Here is an 18,691-nt window from a genome sequence, read left to right on the forward strand (position 1 = left end):
GAAGAAGAAATTCATGCAAGTAGATCCAAAACTTATATCTTGATTTTTTTATTCACTTTGATCTATTTCAAAGTGTATATTTTTCGATTTTTAAAATTTATGTCAATATGTTTTTTCCCAAGATATTTTTCAGATCTAATATAGAGTACTCTTTATTTGACTTATTTTAATTCTTTTTTTTTCTGCAAAGTTGTATTTTTTAATTATATTTTAATTTATTAAAATGATAAAATCACATTATGCAGATTGAAATTAAAATATAAATTAAATTTTTGCAAAGGTAATGGTAGGCTTGGACAAATAATATTCATACTTTTTTTTAATAACTGATATTTGATTATTATTTTTAAATTTCGGCGTATTTGATTTTTTTTATTTTTTTTATTTCAGTACTATTGTATTATTTTTCTAATATTTTTATCATGTAATTTCAACGCAGTATATTTAGTTCAATCATAAATTGAAAAGAGGGCAGATCTAATTTTCTACTGATTTTATCATCAATTATGATGTTTGATGTTTTATTTTACCGTCTATTCTTATCTTAATCTTATTCTTATTATTATTGAGGTTCTTTAATTTTCAATGCTTATTATTAATTAGAATAGGAATAGAAATTGGGGGGAGAGAGTAAATAATTATTTAGAATAGGAATTGAAGAAAAGAAGTATTGTTTGGTAAAAACAAAGATATTGACCAATTTTAAGATATTGAGGATTTTAAGTGTTTGACCAATCAATATCTTAATTTTAGTGTTTAAAAAAGATATTGAAATAAGATATTTGGGGTCAATATCTTTGTTTTACAATATCTTTTACCCAAAGATATATTGGTTAGCATATTGTAAAATAGGAAATATTTCTCCATTTTACAAAGAAAAGTAAAAATCTACTAATCGTAATCTGCCAATTACCAAACACTCAAATTAATTCTGCTAATTATAATATGCTAGTCAAACCTTCTGATAAAATCTGCCATTTATAATCTGCTTTTGCAATCTGCTTATGCTGAAATTAATCCGTTGTTTACCAAACAGGGCCAGAGTAATTAAATGGGCAAAATTTTGTGGGGTCCACTTCTATTATTCTTTTGCTGGATTTAAGGAGCCAATGAAAACCCAAAGAAAAACCTGGCTTTTATACTATTTAGACTAGAATATTTTTTTACTTTTTTTCTTTATTATATATTGAATTAATTAGAATCTTATTTTTTATTATTTTTGTGTTTTCAAATTGCAGGAGGATGATACAGACTCACGTAATTTAAAAATATTGCCTTAAGCAACTTTTTTTTAGTTGAATATGCAACTTTTTTCACTATGAAGTTTCATGCGACGACCCTAAAACACAATCTATAATCTATACAATCTAATTAAATGGGTACTTAAAATGGCAAATTTAATTAAATGTAACATGGAAATTTTAATGTGACGTGGATTATAAATTTATAGTTACATGGCATTGATTTCATTCACTCATCTATAAATAAATCTATACAATTTAATTAAATGGTACCTAAAATAACAAATTTTAATGTGACAAAAGAATGTAAACGTAATAAACTTTTTAGTTTCCTCTCATCTTTATACCTATTAATAATTAATACATTCTACTAATTTAGCATATCACTTTTTTCTTAAATGATGATTTTTTGGTTTCCCTCCTCATTTATACTACCTATACACATTGCCATAGTTTTGTGTACGATTATCATCTCTTGTGTTATCACAATATCTCTACTTGTCTACCTTAAACACCTTTGAGATTTTATTTTGTTGATCTAAACACTCTAATTCATTCAATCAATAAAGAGACCTTAAAATAACGCCTAAATATTTGTTGGAAGATAAACATTCATAGTCCATAATCTTTAAGCTGATTAAAACAATAAATTATTAACGATCCCGTGATTTTCATGGGCTCCAAAGCTAGTTATGCATTAATTTGCCCTTTCGTCTTTACTTACTAACTTTATTTACCGGAAAACAAAGCGACGTTCAAACTTTTACATAGAACATTTAGTACAAAATATATACAATCTAATAAAAAACAACCTTAAGCACTTAATTTTTTTTACACGGTGTCATGAATTACTGGACTCAATGAAAGGTAACTTTTTTTAAAACCACATGTTTTTAGTATATTAATCAAAATAACAACTAAAATACAAAATATAGTTTTGAAAATAAACCAAAATTGTCAAAGAAATAAGGCATTAACCAGCAACTAAGTTTTATGTATTTCAAGACTTTATTTTTTAAATGGATCAACTAATTGCTCAGACAAATATAAACAATACAATAAAAATAATAAAACTAAAATAGATAAACCCGTGAATCTTACGGGCCACAAACCTAGTTAATCTTTTATAAGGCAATATTACACAAATATCATGTAAAATTATTGTAAAACGAATACCGTGAAAGTAGTAAATTAGCCCCTTAACTTAGTATAATCGTGAGATTCAAGCCCTTAAGTATAAATAGAGGTGATTAGGCCCCTTAACTTTTGCAAAAAGTAAAATTAAGCCCCATATCAAAATCTCATGAGAAATTTATTTTCTCATACTGTAAAAACCGAAATTAGTTATGTTTTATTTAAAAACATAAACAAAAAAAAGATCGAATTTTTCAAATGTAAATAAAATTATGTTTTTAAATTCTGAAAAAAAATGAAAAAAAATTATTTTATTGTATATTTTTTTAAAGAATTAAAACAAGACAAATATATTTTTAGAGTGTTCATATTTTTTTTTCAAAAAAAAAATTACATATTGTATATTTTTTTTAAGAATTGTTAACAATTTTAGGAAAAATATTTAGTTGTTTTATAAAATTTAAATATTTTTTTTATAAAATAATTTAAAATCTTATGTTAATTCATTTTAGATTATGATTTCATTTGTTATTTTTTTTTTTTTTGAATTTTGGTTGTATATTTTATAAAAAGTATAATCAATTTCTCTTTTTATATATGATATATTGAATTCCTCATGAGATTTTTGGGCAAGGGGTTTAATTTCACATTTTATATAACTTATGGAGCCTAATCAGCTAATCGCTACAATCTAAAGTTAAGGGGTTTAATTTCACAATTAGTCAAAGTTAATGGGGCTCAATCACCACTTTTGCGAAAACGAATACAGTCTCAAGAAGTCTTGGTCCATATTATCGAACTAACTCGTTTACTTACACTCTTGGTAAAATCGGCTCAAGAAGTCGATATGTCACAAATTAATCACAATTAACAAACTCAAACATAAATCTAAGAGAAATAATTGAAACACCTCACAGATAACTTATGAATTTCAACATACCATACATTCATACATACAATTAAACATTTGAGTTATTAAAAAAATCATGAAATAACAACATAAAATTTGAATCAATCAAACTCAGGGGTTGGATCTTCCTCAGGACCAGCCAAAACCCAATCACCATTGTCATTCAAAACCATACCTTTGTTCTTCTCAACCCACCAAACCGGAGGAACCAAACATTCTTCCTTAAGAAAATCACATGATTTATTAACCAACGCGATACTTCGCTTAGTAACACTCTTAAACTCACTCTTAGGCCCATGCCAACCATCCACTATATGTAATATAGCTTGCAAATTATGCCAATCACTAGGATTTTTCGAGTCTTTTAGATAATTCGATTTTCTTGTGTCGATTTCTAGGTCGGTACCAATATCCACGTATCCCATTAGCTTCACGGGGTACAGAGGGATTAAATCGATAACATTCCTAACATGTAGAACATTCAAATTGGGATACGAATAGATCATATCTTTGAATTCTTTGTTGCCTACTTTTGGACAACCGAAAACTATGGCTGAGACCGGGATCTCGGTCGTGAGGTTTTCTACAACATCGAATGCACTTACGACTGATAATGACGCTCCTAGGCTATGGCCAGCGAATGTGATGCTTAACTTGTCGTCTTTGTATTGTTGAATGAGTTGCTTGAGTTTGGTTAAAAGTTGTGTCCTCGCGCTTAGTTTGGTGAAGGACGATTTCGGATCCTCGGAGGTGTAAATTGTCATCCAACCTTGCATTACTTTGGCCACGTTATCATCCTCATCATCGTCGCTACCCTTACCAGTATCTTTGGCTGCTTAATATGATTTTGGATTATTAAAATGCAAAACTAAGAACAAATACATCAACAACTAAATTAGCTAACATCTACTAGCATAGGATTTAGAAACAACTTCTTATGAAAATACTTGGACAATTAAATATTTAGAAACAACCTCTTATGAAAATATTTTAAAAAATATGGTTATTTTTTAGTCATAAGCCAATATGTGGTGTTATAGGAACCAGCTACTCCACATAAACAATAAGTTGCTTAAAACAATCATTATGTCGCAAGTCGCAACACTAGAAAAAGTCAAGTAAATCAATCTCCTAAGCGATTATGCTCTATGGAGCAAATGACCGTGTTGGAGTATAAATCCACTTGTGAGTCCCACATCGGTGAAAAAGAGAGAGATTGTCTATCTTATAAGGCCTAGGGGTGTTTCTCTCATTGCCAATTGTTTTTGGGATGAAACCTCCTTGGACTTGTAAACTGGACAGTCTCTCCTTCTCGACGGGTGCGGTCCAGGCCCGTGTGCGATTCTAACATGGTATCAGAGCCCAAGGCAAAAAAAAGACCTGGGTCTCGTGTTTAAAACTGAGCCTTTATGTGCACCGACCCGCCGTGAGGATGTCCAGTCCCTCCAGACCGATCTTTAAGTGGGCTCACAAGTGAGTACTTGTGAGTCCCACATCGGTGAAAAAAAGAGAGATTGTCTATCTTATAAGGCCTAGGGGTGCGGCCCAGGCCCGTGTGCGATTCTAACAGACCGGGACGGAGGAAGTATTCCATTTATACTAATTATTTGTTTCCTTTTTTATTCTTTATAAGAAGTATTTTAAGTAAAAACAAACAAATGATTGAAACGGAGGGAGTAATTTGAAAATACGGACCTTTGTAATTGAAACAGCTATTAAACCAGGACGTACCCACTGCTCCCCCTTTTCCACCTTTTCAACTGTAAAATTGTAACCTTTTTACAAAAGACGGGAAAGAGGAGCATCTAGGTGCGTCGCTAGTGGAAATATAAAACTTGGTTTTATGAACGTTTTGGTTGTTTTTTTTTTTTCCTTTTTCCAAATACCATGTCACAAAGTGTATACTGTTTTCAAGTTTTATTATTCATACGGACTCAAAACAGTCGTATCATATATACAAAAATTCGTATAGTCAAGAAATAACTACTTTGTATAATGTATAAGGAGAATTACTTAACCATGTATAGTAATATACATAATGACGCCATGAAGTGATGGTGGTAGTAAAACTCAGTACTCATTACCATTAAAGATTAATCAAATGTAAAATAAAGAGAGTAAAAAAAAGAAAAAATTGAAGGCGTACATACCTGGAGTACGAGGACGTAGCAAAGGCTTAGCAGACTGAAGTTGCGCACCAAGAACATCAATCCACTCATAATCCCTAGTAGTCCCTCTCCAAGCAACATAAATCTCCCTCCTCCCCATCTCCCGACTCGCTACATCATTCGACACTGCAACGTACCCAATCCAGTTAGACTCCCGGTCCCACCTCTCCCGGGACTTGGACTTGAGCAAAAACGCTTCAGGGACGCTGACACGCGCAGTGGCGTACAAATACGCCACTGCATCGTACCTATCAGCGCCCCCAGGAAAGGCGGTTTTATGTAGCACATTCGCCTTAGCGTAGCGGCGCTCCCCCATAGGGCCGAGTTTTGGTCGTTGATGAAGGTGTCGTAGGTGACTTGGCAGAAGTCGCCGCATCGTAGGACAAGCTCTCGTAGCTCGTTGTTGAGTGGGTTAGTGAGTCCGACCCATGATTTGGAACCGAGGAGTTCGGGCCATGTTGGGCCTTTTTGGGTTAGGCCTAGAGGTTTTCCTTCGTCCATTGTTTTTGGGTGATGGAGGTTTGGTTGGGGATTGGCTTTTGCAAGTAGTATATGAGGAATTAAGATAGGGTAAGGTGGGGACTTCGTGCCCACATTGACTCTCTTATTATTGGTAGGGGTCAATTATTGACTATTCGTCACTGTGCTGTTTTTGTTTGCTACTTTAGGCATGTCAAATTATCAATATGGGTTGGGGGGGGGGGGCGGGGATGCCTCGGATAACGAGTATTAAAACATTTTTCACGATTATCCGAGATTCGACGAATGCTGGTTTATGGCATAGCGGCACCTACGAATGTCTTCCGTTGCTACTCTATTTTTGTGTGGCCGCTTTATCTGACCCTAGGAACTTTCTGCTCGATTTTGGTTACCAACCCGACTCGAACTATCTAAAATCTAACCCGACGAAGTTTGAGAAGCTGGTAAAGCGAAGCCAACCCGACTTGGGGATCGATAAGGGGATAGCAATCTTCTTTCTCCCAACCTGTGGCCCGCTTTTTACTCAATGTAGGGCATGACTTGATTTCATGTAGCTTAAAAATGGTCTAAACTCAACCAAATCGACATTATTCTAATATTTGGATTAGAGACGGCCACGTAGAGGTGAGTATTGGTCCAAACTCGGACTGTATCGGACCGAAAACCGAATAAAATTTTTTGGTGAACCGAAGACCGGACCTAAACAATTCGGTCTTGGGTCGGACTCTCCTGGCTAGGCCCTGGACCGGCCCTTGGAAGAGGCTAGCTTGGTCAGGCCAGGCGACTAGTTCTTCTTTACAACCCTAAGGGTTGTATTTATCATAACCCTTTATTACGAATGAATGTAGAGAATGTAATGCTGTTGTTATTATTATTGTGTGAAGATATACATACGACTTGATATATATACTAAAGTACAATGGTATAAACAATGGTATAAACAATGATATGGAATAAATCCAAATATGGCAAAGGAGATTGATTGCCATATTACTTCTACTAGCCGTTGGATGCTTGTGGGTAGTGTGTATTGGGTCGGCCCATGTTACCCCCCCTCAAGTTGGTGCGTGTAAGGTAGAGACGCCCAACTTGGATAATAAATCTTCAAATGGTGTGCGTCCAAGAGCTTTAGTTAGAATATCCGCTAGTTGCGATTTTGTGTGCACATAGCTCGGTTTGATCAATCCTTTGAGAATCTCGTCTCGTATAAAATGACAGTCAACCTCTATATGTTTTGTTCTTTCGTGGAAGACCGGATTGTTGGCAATATGGAGAGCCGATTGATTGTCACATAGAAGGTCAATCGGGTCTTTGATATGGATGCCCAGAAATTGGAGAAGGCCGGTGAGCCATTTCAACTCGCAAACCGTGTAGGTCATGGCCCTATATTCGGCTTCGGCGGATGATAGGGAGACGGTTGATTGTTTCTTTGTTTTCCATGAGATAGGCGAACTTCCAAGGAACATGATATAGGCGGATAAGGAGCGTCGGGTGGTCGGACATGTAGCATAGTCGGCATCGCAATATGCATGTAAACGGAGATCGTTATCAGCCCGTAGGAGAAGGCCTTGACCCGGATTATTTTTGAGGTATTTTACCACTTGAAGGGCAGCGTGCCAGTGTTCGAGCTTAGGTGAGTGCATGAACTGGGCAAGAATATGGACGGAGTAAGTAAGTTCGGGCCTTGTAATGGTTAGATAAACCAAACGACCAACGAGCCTTCGGTATGGTTGTGGGTCGGCCAAGGGAGCCGTGGTCGTGGATGCAAGACGGTGGTTAGGTTCCATGGGTATGGAGTGAGGCTTAGACCCAAGTAACCCAGATTCGGTGATGATGTCAAGGGCGTATTTCCGTTGTGATATGAAGAGTCCGGTTTTGTTGCGGGCAATCTCTAAGCCCAAGAAATATTTTAACGGACCGAGGTCCTTCATATGAAAACAACCACTTAAGTAGTCTTTAAATCGCTTGATTACTTGAGTGTTATTCCCACAAATAACCAAATCATCAACATATACTAGAACATGTACCTCGGATGTGGCAGCGATTAGGGAGAAAAGAGAATGATCATATGGAGATTGTTTAAACCCGTAGGAGATCAATGCCGAAGCGAGCTTGGCGTACCAACACCTCGGGGCTTGACGAAGTCCATAGAGCGATTTTCGAAGACGACACACTGTCCCATCGGATGTGGCTTTATACCCGGGAGGTAATTTCATGTATACCTCTTCGTGAAGATCACCGTGAAGGAATGCATTATGAACATCCATTTGATGTATGATCCAATTCTTTGCTGCGGCGATCGTGAGAAGGGCTCGAACTGTTACCATTTTGGCGGTTGGAGCAAATGTTTCTTTAAAATCAATGCCTTCGACTTGTCGGTTGCCCATAACTACGAGACGAGCTTTGTAGCGTTCGATAGTCCCATCCGCATTATATTTTATCTTGTAGACCCATTTGGATGCGATAGCCTTTTTGTGAGGTGGGAGATGTTCGAGAGTCCATGTGTTGTTGCGTTCGAGAGCATCGATTTCACTTTGCATTGCATCACGCCATTGAGATACCTGCATTGCTTCTTTAAATGAGGAAGGCTCGTGATTGTCGGTCACGGCCGCTAAGAAAATTTTGTGGTTAGTGGAAAATTTATCGTAATTAAGAAAATGTGAAATAGGATAACGCGTACCAGATGACGGTGTGGAGACAGAGAGAGCGTGAGTCGATGGATTGATAGGCGGTCGAACATAGCCGGTCATGCGGGAGTTAGGGAATTTGAGTCGGTGTCCTTTGCCCTTAGGAGGGGAATTGGGTGTCGTGTTTGTCGTGGTAGGTTGGGAAACGTCGGGAGTGTCGTGAAGGGGGTCAGAAGTGGTGGTGGGTGTTGTGTGGATGGGAGGGTCGTTTGGGGTTGGGGTGGATGGGGTAGTGTCGGGATTAGAGGGTGTGGGAATCGGGGTAGTTGTTGGTTGTTCGTGAGATGTAACCGGGGGTGTAGTAATCGTTATGTGATCGATAGGAGTAAGGGTGTCGTGGAGAAATGAAGGGTGGTCGATGTCGTGGATGTTGAGGGATTGGTATGGAAATTCGTGTTCGATGAAGATAACATCGCGAGAGGAGAAATGGACTCCCGTGTCCAAATCGTATACCTTCCAACCCTTTTTGCCATATGGGTAGCCTAAGAAAATGCACTTGCGACCCCTAGGAGCAAATTTGTCATTGGAGCGATTAATATTTCGTGCATAGCAAAGACAACCAAAGGTTTTGATATGGGTCATGGATGGGGGTTTCTGAAACAACATTTCATATGGGGTTTTCCCATTGTGGATAGAACTCGGTGTACGATTTATAAGGTAGACGGCGGCAAGAATACATTCACCCCAAAAGAGGATAGGTAAACTTGCTTGAAAAAGAAGGGCCCGTGCAACATTTAAAATGTGACGATGTTTGCGTTCAACACGGGCATTTTGTTGTGGAGTATCAACCATAGATGTTTGAAAAATTATCCCATTTTCATTAAAAAATTGTTCAAAACAGCGAAATTCGGTGCCGTTGTCGCTTCGAAAAATTTTAATTTTCTTATTAAACTGTCGTTCGATTAAAGCAAAGAAATTAAGTAAGGTTTTTCGAGTATCGCTTTTCCGTCGAAGTAAGTAAACCCATGTGGATCGAGTAAAGTCATCAACAATGGTTAAAAAATATGTTGACCCACATGATGCATTTTCCGAGTAAGGACCCCATAAATCACAGTGTAGTAAATCAAAACTAGCATTAGCAATACTTGAACTGATCGGAAAATGTGACCGAGTTTGTTTAGCACGGAGACAAACGTCACAATGTTTACTATGAAATGAAGAAACAGACGAGTTTGATTTATTGGAAATAGGCAAAAAACGAGAAATGGTAGTTGAAGGGTGTCCCAACCTACGGTGCCACAATTCAATAGTGTCGATGGCGGTGGTATTATAGGCTTGGACCGGATCCTGGAGCACTCTTTTTAGAAAATATAATCCATCGACTTGCTCACCCGCTCCAATCACCGTCTTCGAGGAACGGTCCTGAATCAAACAAAGTTGTTGAGAAAATTGAATAGTAAGAGACGAGTCAAGTAATAAACTTGAGACGGAAATTAAATTGCAATTTAAATGTTGAGCATATAACACATTACGTAAAATAAGACGAGGTGATAATTTAATATCACCACTTTGAGTGGCCAAAGCTACGTTTCCATTTGGTAATCCAACACTCAAAGGGGCGATATTTCGAACATTAGAAAAATGAGAAAAACAGCCGGACATATGATGTGAAGCACCTGTATCGATTATCCAAGTTAAAGAAGAAAAGTTACCATTGAGACGATCAGAGGGTTCGAATTTTCGGGATTTCCACCATTGAGTTATTTCAGCCAAGTCGTTGGGATTTAGATTATTGAAGTCCAACTTATCAGCACCTAAAGACAAGCTGCCACGAGAAGATGAAGGAGCAGCAGCACCGTTCGAGACCGGTGCACCCGAGGCCATGTGGGCCTTCGGTCCAGGCCCTAAAAGACCAGCACCCGAGGAGCCTGAACCGGTATTACCACGGGCAGGAGCAGACCCGAATGTCGCAGAAACAGAGGACGAGTTTCCTTTGATTTTGGCATATCTTGCACGGCCTTGTTCGTCGGGGACGAACACTGCCTGACTAAGGTCAGTTGCACCAGGGGGTAGATAAATACGGTCCCTAGGGCGGTCCCCCCACCATTCCGGAAAGTCACCAGTGACACGATAACATTTTTGCCATAAATGACCATTACGTTGACAAGCTAAACAAAAAGGTCGAGTTCCTAAGTTATTGGAACGAGACTGATCCCGATGACCCCCATTTCGAGGTCCATTATTGACCTTAGCAGCAAAGGCCATAACGTCAGGGCGCTGTTCGGTTTTCGAAGTGTGAATATCACGGATACTCTCGGCCTGTAAGAGGCGATTGTATGCAATGTCTAGACCAGGAAGGGGATTTGTTCCAAGAATATTGGAACGGACATTATCAAATCTATCATCGAGGCCTAAAAGAAAATCGCATACCCGTTTTTTTTCGCGTCTTGCATCCATAATAGCCACCCAATCACAGCGACATGGGTTACAAGAGCATGACGGCAGTGGATCGAAAGCAAGCATTTCATCCCAAATCGTGGTTATACGGCCGTAATAGGCCATAAGAGTTTCGGTGGGGCCTTGACGACACGCAAGTAAATCTGCCTGCAGACGATATACACGTGCATCGTTACTTTGACAAAAACGATTTTTAATATCGTTCCATACCTGTTTTGCTTCAGGCCTGGTCGAGATCGTACGACGAGTGGATGGTTCGATTGAGTTAAAGATCCAGCCGGTTACCAAAGCATTGGTAGAACGCCAGGAGGCGAATTCGGTCGCGGTTTCAGCAGGCTTTTTGATTGAGCCGTCGATGTATCCGTCTTTCCCCTTTGCAAGCAGAGCAAGTTGAAAAGATCGTGCCCATTCGTCGTAATTGGTGCCGTTGAAAACGATATTCGTGATGTTTGTTCTGGTGTTTTCAACGTGGATGATGGAGTAGTTTGGTGGAGTCGGATTTTCGATGATTTGAGTATCAGAGTTCGTCATTGGGATCGAAAAAATGAAGGAGATTGAAGGGAGAGAAGGAAAAAATTGATATGTCGGGTAATAACCCTAGCTCTGATACCATATTACGAATGAATGTAGAGAATGTAATGTTGTTGTTATTATTATTGTGTGAAGATATACATACGACTTGATATATATACTAAAGTACAATGGTATAAACAATGGTATAAACAATGATATGGAATAAATCCAAATATGGCAAAGGAGATTGATTGCCATATTACTTCTACTAGCCGTTGGATGCTTGTGGGTAGTGTGTATTGGGTCGGCCCATGTTACCCTTTATTTAATAGGAGATGAAAAAAAATAGTTAAGGAAAGAAATCCCATGTGTTTCCGTGAATAAAAAAATTCATTTTGGAGTGAACCTTTTAGATGCCTTATTCTCTTAGTATTATGAACATTGTGAATCACAACATTAGAGTAATATTATAGTACTCATAAGAAGTAATAAGGATCCTCTGTTCCACATAATGTCTCATCTCTTGTCCCATGTTAAATTACTCATGCATTGACACATCAACATAAAAAGTCAGAAAATAAACCAAATATATATTTTTATGTATATGTGTTAAAAGGAGAGAGCATGTGACAGAAGATAGGACACAAATATGGGACAGGTGATCCTCATTGCATAAAAAAGACTCCAAGTCTGCAACCTATAAGTTCACTCATCCATTTTAGGCAAATTTTCGCTTATCTCAACAACATATACGTCTTTACCTAGCTTCGGATGTGGATTTTTTATGACCCAACCAAAGTTTGAGTGCCAGCAATGAAAATTTGGTTTGGCTAACCAGTTTTCAAATAAAAGCACGTTTTATCAAACCATAATAGAATGAAAGGCGGACAATCATCACCTCCACCGGAAAAGGAAAATATAATCATCACCTCCATCAAAAAAGGACGTGAAAATGTGAAGATAATTCTGTAAAGAATAAGATGAGTTGTGATTGTTATTGATGAGTTAAACCGTATACAAAGTAAGGTATATATACAAATTACAAAGTATTGTAGAGTTAATTTAGGTAACAAGATCCTAGATAATAGCTAACAACTACAACAATATAGGAGTACATAGAGGAAAGACTAAAACAACTAAGTCTGACTAGGAGAAGGACTAGGAGGAAGAATAGGAGTCGATTGACTCGGTTTTGAACGAATCAGCTGCACATTGACTTGATTTTGTATCCTTAATACGTTTCCTCAAGATGGACGGTCTTAAAAAAAGGCCAATCTTGGAGGCAAGTAATGTGAAACGGGATTTCGACAATGGCTTAGTGAGTATGTCCGCAAGCTGATCATCGCCATTGATATGTTGTATTCGTATTGTCCCCAGCTGAACTTGTTCACGAACGAAGTGAAACGCGAGAGCCAAATGTTTCATCCGTGAATGAAAAACAGGATTAGCAGAATAATTCGTCGCACCCAGGTTGTCACAGTAAATAGCAGGAGCACGAGGTAAAGAGATACGTAGCTCGGACAAGAGTGACTTCAACCAAAGCATTTCCGACGTAGTATCTGCAATGGCTCGAAATTCGGCCTCGGTAGAGGATCGGGAGATGGCTCGTTGCTTCTTCGAAGACCAGGAAAGAGGATTTTGTCCAATGAAAAAGATATACCCAGTAGTAAAAACATTATCATCCTGATTACCGCCCCAATCCGCATTACAATAAGCATGAAGATTAAATGGTGCATTCTTGAGAAGATGAATGCCTTGATGCAAAGTGCCTTTTAGAAAATGTAGCAATCGTTTCAATGCAGTTCAATGAGTAGAGGTAGGATGTGTAAGAAATTGAGCAAGCTTGTTGACAGGAAAAGCAATATCGGGTCGTGTGAGTGATAAATACTGTAAACTTCCAACAATAGCACATTAAGAGGACTCGGCTTCCACGGGCTGGTCATTCTGGGGATTTAATGGAGGATGTGAAAGCATAGGAGTAGTTGAGAGAGATCAATCAAGCATGTTGTACCGAGTGAGAATGTCTGAAATATATTTGGTATGATTTAAGATGTAGACCAGCGGAGGTAGGAGTGACTTCCATCCCGATAAAGTAAGATAAGGGACCCAAATCTTTAAGCGAGAAATGTTGAGAGATAGCACGAATAAAGGCAGTAACATCGTCTTGATTTGGACCTGTAATGATTATATCATCGACATATACAAGAGAAAACAATCGAGTATTAGTCCATTCAAAAATAAATAAAGACGAATCAGAAATTGAATTGCGAAAACCATAGGTTAAGAAATAATTCTTAAGATCAGTATACCAAACTCGATGAGCTTGTTTCAAACCGTAAATAGCTTTACTTAATTTGAAAACATGATTAGGTGTATCGGAATTTGCAAACCCCGGTGGCGGAACCATATACACAGACTCGATTAATGTTCCTTGAAGAAAGGCATTATTTACGTCAATTTGACGGAGGCACCAACCATGAGTTACAGCGAGATATAGGATAAGACGGATAGTTGTGGGTTTGATGACGGGACTGAATGTGTCGGAGTAATCAAGACCGGGTCGTTGATGAAAGCCTTTAGCAACAAGACGAGCTTTATGTTGTTTAAAACTACCATCAAGGTTATATTTGATGCGAAAGACCCACTTACAACCAATAACGTCTTGTGCTTGATCAGGAGGAACGAGTGACCAAGTCGAGTTGCGAAGAAGAGCATTAAATTCCTCTTGCATAACAGCCCTCCAAAGAGGGTCGATAAGTGCTTGTTTAACCGTGTTAGGAGTGATATAGGAAGAAGCTAGGGATGTGAGTTTGGCATATTTGGGATTAGGTTTTCTTATATTATGGCTGAGTCGAGTAGCCTGGTGCGGAACAGTAGGTGCGGCAGTGGTGGAAGCCGTGGTGTTGGGTGTCGAGGAGGAGATATAGGTAGTAGAAGGAATGTTGGAATGAGTGTGTGGGATGACAGAAGAGTCAGATTCAGAGGAGTCGGGTTCAGAGGGATAGGACAAGTTAGAGCAGGTGTTGACCGAGGGAGAAGATGTGGATGCAAGGGAGGGAGGTACAGTAGAACAGGAACAGACAGAGGACACCAGTCCGTGGGTGTCATCGTGACAGGAGGAGATAAAAGTTTGAGGAGACGGGGATACGGAAACTGATCTTCAATAAAGCGGACATGACGAGATGTATAGACACGAGATGTAATGAGATCAAGGCATAAATAAGCGCTTTGAGTGGAAGAGTAACCAATAAAGAAGCATTGTATAGAACGCAGGTCAAGTTTGTGACAGGTATAGAGTCGTAACCAAGGAAAACATAAACAACCAAAGTTATGTAATTTATTTATATTTGGCTCTTGGTTAAATAAGATGGAATAAGGAGATCGGTTTTGGAGAGTGTGCGTAGGAAGACGATTTATTAAGTAAGATGCAGTAGTGAAGGCGTGAGGCCAAAGCGATAAAGGAAGATGAGCATGAGTGAGTAAAGATAAACCTGTTTCAACAATATGACGGTGACGCTTTTCAGCGAAATCGTTGTGTTCCGGTGTATGAGGAGGAAATGTGAGGTGAGTAATGCCATTAATATGTAAATTCGGAGTAAGTTTCTTAAACTCACCACCATTATCCGAATAAAATCGACGAATTGGTTTCCCAAAAAAAATTTCAACAAGAGCTCGAAATTTAAGAAAAACAGACTCGGTGTCGGATTTTTGTTTTAGCGGGTAAAGCCATATATAATGAGAAAAGTGATCAACAAAAATAACATAGTACTTGTATGACTCGGATGACACGATAGGAGAACACCAAACATCAGAATAAATAAGATCGAGAGGAGCGTATGAGTTGAGAGTAGATGTCGCAAAAGAAAGTTTGTGGCTTTTATTAAGATGGCAAGAAATACATTGATCGGAAATAGGAAGACGTAAATTAAATCTTAAATTAAAAAGCGACATAATTTTGTTGGACGGATGACCAAGACGATGATGCCACGACGATTGTCCTGGTAAGAGAGCTAGGTGCGCGCGCGTGAGGCAATGACGGAGTCCACACATACATTCCATCAATTAGTGGACCTTGAAAAAAAAAAGCTTGCCCGTCTGGATATTCTTAATTGAAAAAGAGGAATGTGAGAATATAGGATAGGTATGATTATCATAACAAAATTGAGAGACGAAAAATAATTTGCGAGAAATTTTTGGTACGACAAGAACATTATTAAACAAAAGCGATTTGGAGGAGTTTAAGAGAGTGAATGAACCGGTATGGGTGATATGAAGCGGAGAACCATCTCCAATATAAAGATCGTCTGGACCCTCATATGGTGAATGAAGAGAAAGCGTATTGAGGTTATCAGTAATGTGATTGTTATTGATGAGTTAAACAATATACAAAGTAAGATATATATAGAAAGCATTGTAGAGTTAATCTAGCTAACAAGATCCTGGATAATAGCTAACAACTACAACATTATAGGAGTACAAGGAAAGACTAAAACAACTAGGGGGGGGGGGGGCGTTTGGTTAGAGAAAAGGAAAGGGAAAGGAAATTCGAAAAGGTAAGAGGGGAAAGATAAGAGATTACCTAAAACTTAACTAGTTATTTGATTACATCAAGAAAATGAAGTGTGGTGGGTTGTGGTTTGTTTTGGTGTGCGGGTGGTGGTTTAGGTGGGGTGGTTGTGGTAGTGGTGGTAGTGACGTGGTGGTGGCGGTGGTGGCAATGGGGTGGCTATGGTGGTGGTGATGGTGATGGTGGCGTCATGGTGGTTTTGACGGTGGTGTTATGGCGTGGTTTATGTGGGGTGGCTGTGGTGGTGGTTTGGTGGTGGTGGTGGCGATGACGTCTTGATGGTGACTGGTGTGGTGAGAGTCGTAAGTGTGGTGGTAGGTAAATAAGGTGGTTGAAGGTTAACAAGGGTAATGAAATCGCATACCTTGGAGGTGGGGGGTAAGGAATTAGATGGATTGGGGGGTAAGGAAGAGAATTTCATTCTCTTTGTTTGTCAAACAAACACCAACCAAGAAAATCAATAACTTTGTTTATCTTCCCCTTTCTTATAGATCTCCAACCAAACACCCCCTAAGTCTGACTAGAAGAAGGACTAGGAGGAAGAATAGGAGTCAATTGACTCGGTTTTGAATCAGTTGCACATTGACTTGATTTTGTATCCTTAATAAATTCCTCTATCCATACCCCTTAAAAAGAGAGAAGACCATTTACTGTTCTCAGCATAGTATTTTTTGCATTATTGCCCTTTTTGCCCTTACCTTTGCTTCTTATTACTCCCGTGCCATTTTTCCTCTGCTCAAAGTAACTCGCTTTAGAGTTTAGCCATCTGCTCATTCTCTTCTCTCTTCCTCTTTTCTCTTGCTGTCATGCGACTTGCTTTCCTTTTTTCCTTTTCTAAAATTCAACATTTATTCCACATCCTCGTACGATCTTCTTCTTCTTAATTCAACCTTTTCCTTTTTCTTCAGCCCTGCAATTGTTTTGGTCGATCTTTTGCATTTGTTTTTTTTACATTAAAGGTTTGTCATATTACTATCATAAGAGGTTAACAACTACGTTGATCATGTTTTGAATCCGGCTTATACGAAAGGTAAGTTGATCATTATCCATTGCCATGGTTTATTGTGTTGAATTATTGATTTGTGAATTAAATTAAATAATTTAGGGATTAGGTTTTGGTGTTAATTTGACCGTATGCAAAATTTGGGCATTTTATTAAGGATTAAACTGATTGCATGCAGCGTTTTCGGGCAAAGGACAGCCTATATGTTCGGTTTCTAGATATGAACTTTATCCCTTCATTTGTATTGTATTTTTGCTGTTTTTGTTTATGTTTTCTGATCTGATTCTGATTAAGTTCTTGTTGTGGGTTCCTGCTTTGAGTTGGAGTTTGCATGTGCACCTTTGCATTCCAGTGGCGCATCACTACTACAAATCCAGGCAACGACAACGCCCCTTTAACAACGTTTATGCACGAAAATCACAATAGACGTTGTAGAATGTATGGCGCGATTTTTACTAAACTTAATTACAACGGGTATGGTTATATAACCGTTGTTATACGTTTTAACAACGGGTTAAATTTGCACAACCGTTGTTAATAATTTGGCGCAAAATTGGCGCAAAGTTAGTGAAAAGTAATCACAACGGGTATTTTTAAACCCGTTGTTAAAACTTATTTAACAACGGTTGTTATTGAACAACCGTTGTCAATACTTTCAATACTATAAACCACGCAAACACAGATCTGCTACAGCCACAAAACACATACATAACCTAACACAAACACAAACACAGACAAACACAAACACAAACACAGCAAACACACTTTCTCATAGTCTCTTTCTCTCTTTCTCTCTTTCTCATCGTCGCTTTATCATCTCGCCGTCACTGTACTTGGTTTCATCGTCTCTTACTTTCTCTAATTATCAGGTAAATCTCGCCGTCACTGTTGGTTTCATCGTCTTTCATCGTCATTGTTTTCTTTTTTTAATTATTTCATTTAATTTGCATGTATATATGATGGGTTTTTATCGATCATTATTATGTTATAATTCGCTTAATTAGCTCGTAAAACAAATTAAATAAAATAAAACAAAGAAGAAGCAAGATGATAGAGAGGAATGCATGATAAACTTAATTAATAATTCATTAATATATATATATATATATATATATATATATATATATATATATATATATATATATATATATATATATATATAGAAATGGGATCAAGTGAGTCCTTTAGTTTAGGTGAGTCCCATGAGTCCTAATCTAAGCCATTGGATCTAAATAATGAATGGCTAAGATTAGAGTAAAATAAAATGATGGGATATAAAACACTACAAACCCTAATCACATCTCACATCTTTCTCATTTCACTTTCCTCACCAAACCCACTTATCTCTCTACCTCCCATCTCTCTCTAGCCGACACCCTCCACCCATCTCTTCGTCCTCCCCTGTCACGCCACAACCACCGCTGCCTTCCTCCTCTCCTCTCTTCGTCCTTCACTCACGCCACAACCACCGCCGCCTTCCTCCTCTCTTTTTCTACCTCCCTCGGCACCAACCGACACTGCCACGCCGCCCCTATCCATTCTCCTTTTTTTTTTCAGATTTGAAGAACTTGTTGTTGGCGGTGATGGTTGG

General features: G+C 38.2%; 1 pseudogene; it reads right to left on the reverse strand.

The window, feature by feature from the left end:
• Positions 1-3,347: 3,347 nt before the first annotated feature.
• Positions 3,348-6,002, reverse strand: LOC141647262 (phospholipase A1-IIdelta-like; annotated as a pseudogene).
• Between the last annotated feature and the right edge of the window lie 12,689 nt (positions 6,003-18,691).

This window comes from Silene latifolia, chromosome 3 (genome assembly GCF_048544455.1).
Source record: "Silene latifolia isolate original U9 population chromosome 3, ASM4854445v1, whole genome shotgun sequence".
In the NCBI taxonomy this organism is placed as follows: domain Eukaryota; kingdom Viridiplantae; phylum Streptophyta; class Magnoliopsida; order Caryophyllales; family Caryophyllaceae; genus Silene; species Silene latifolia.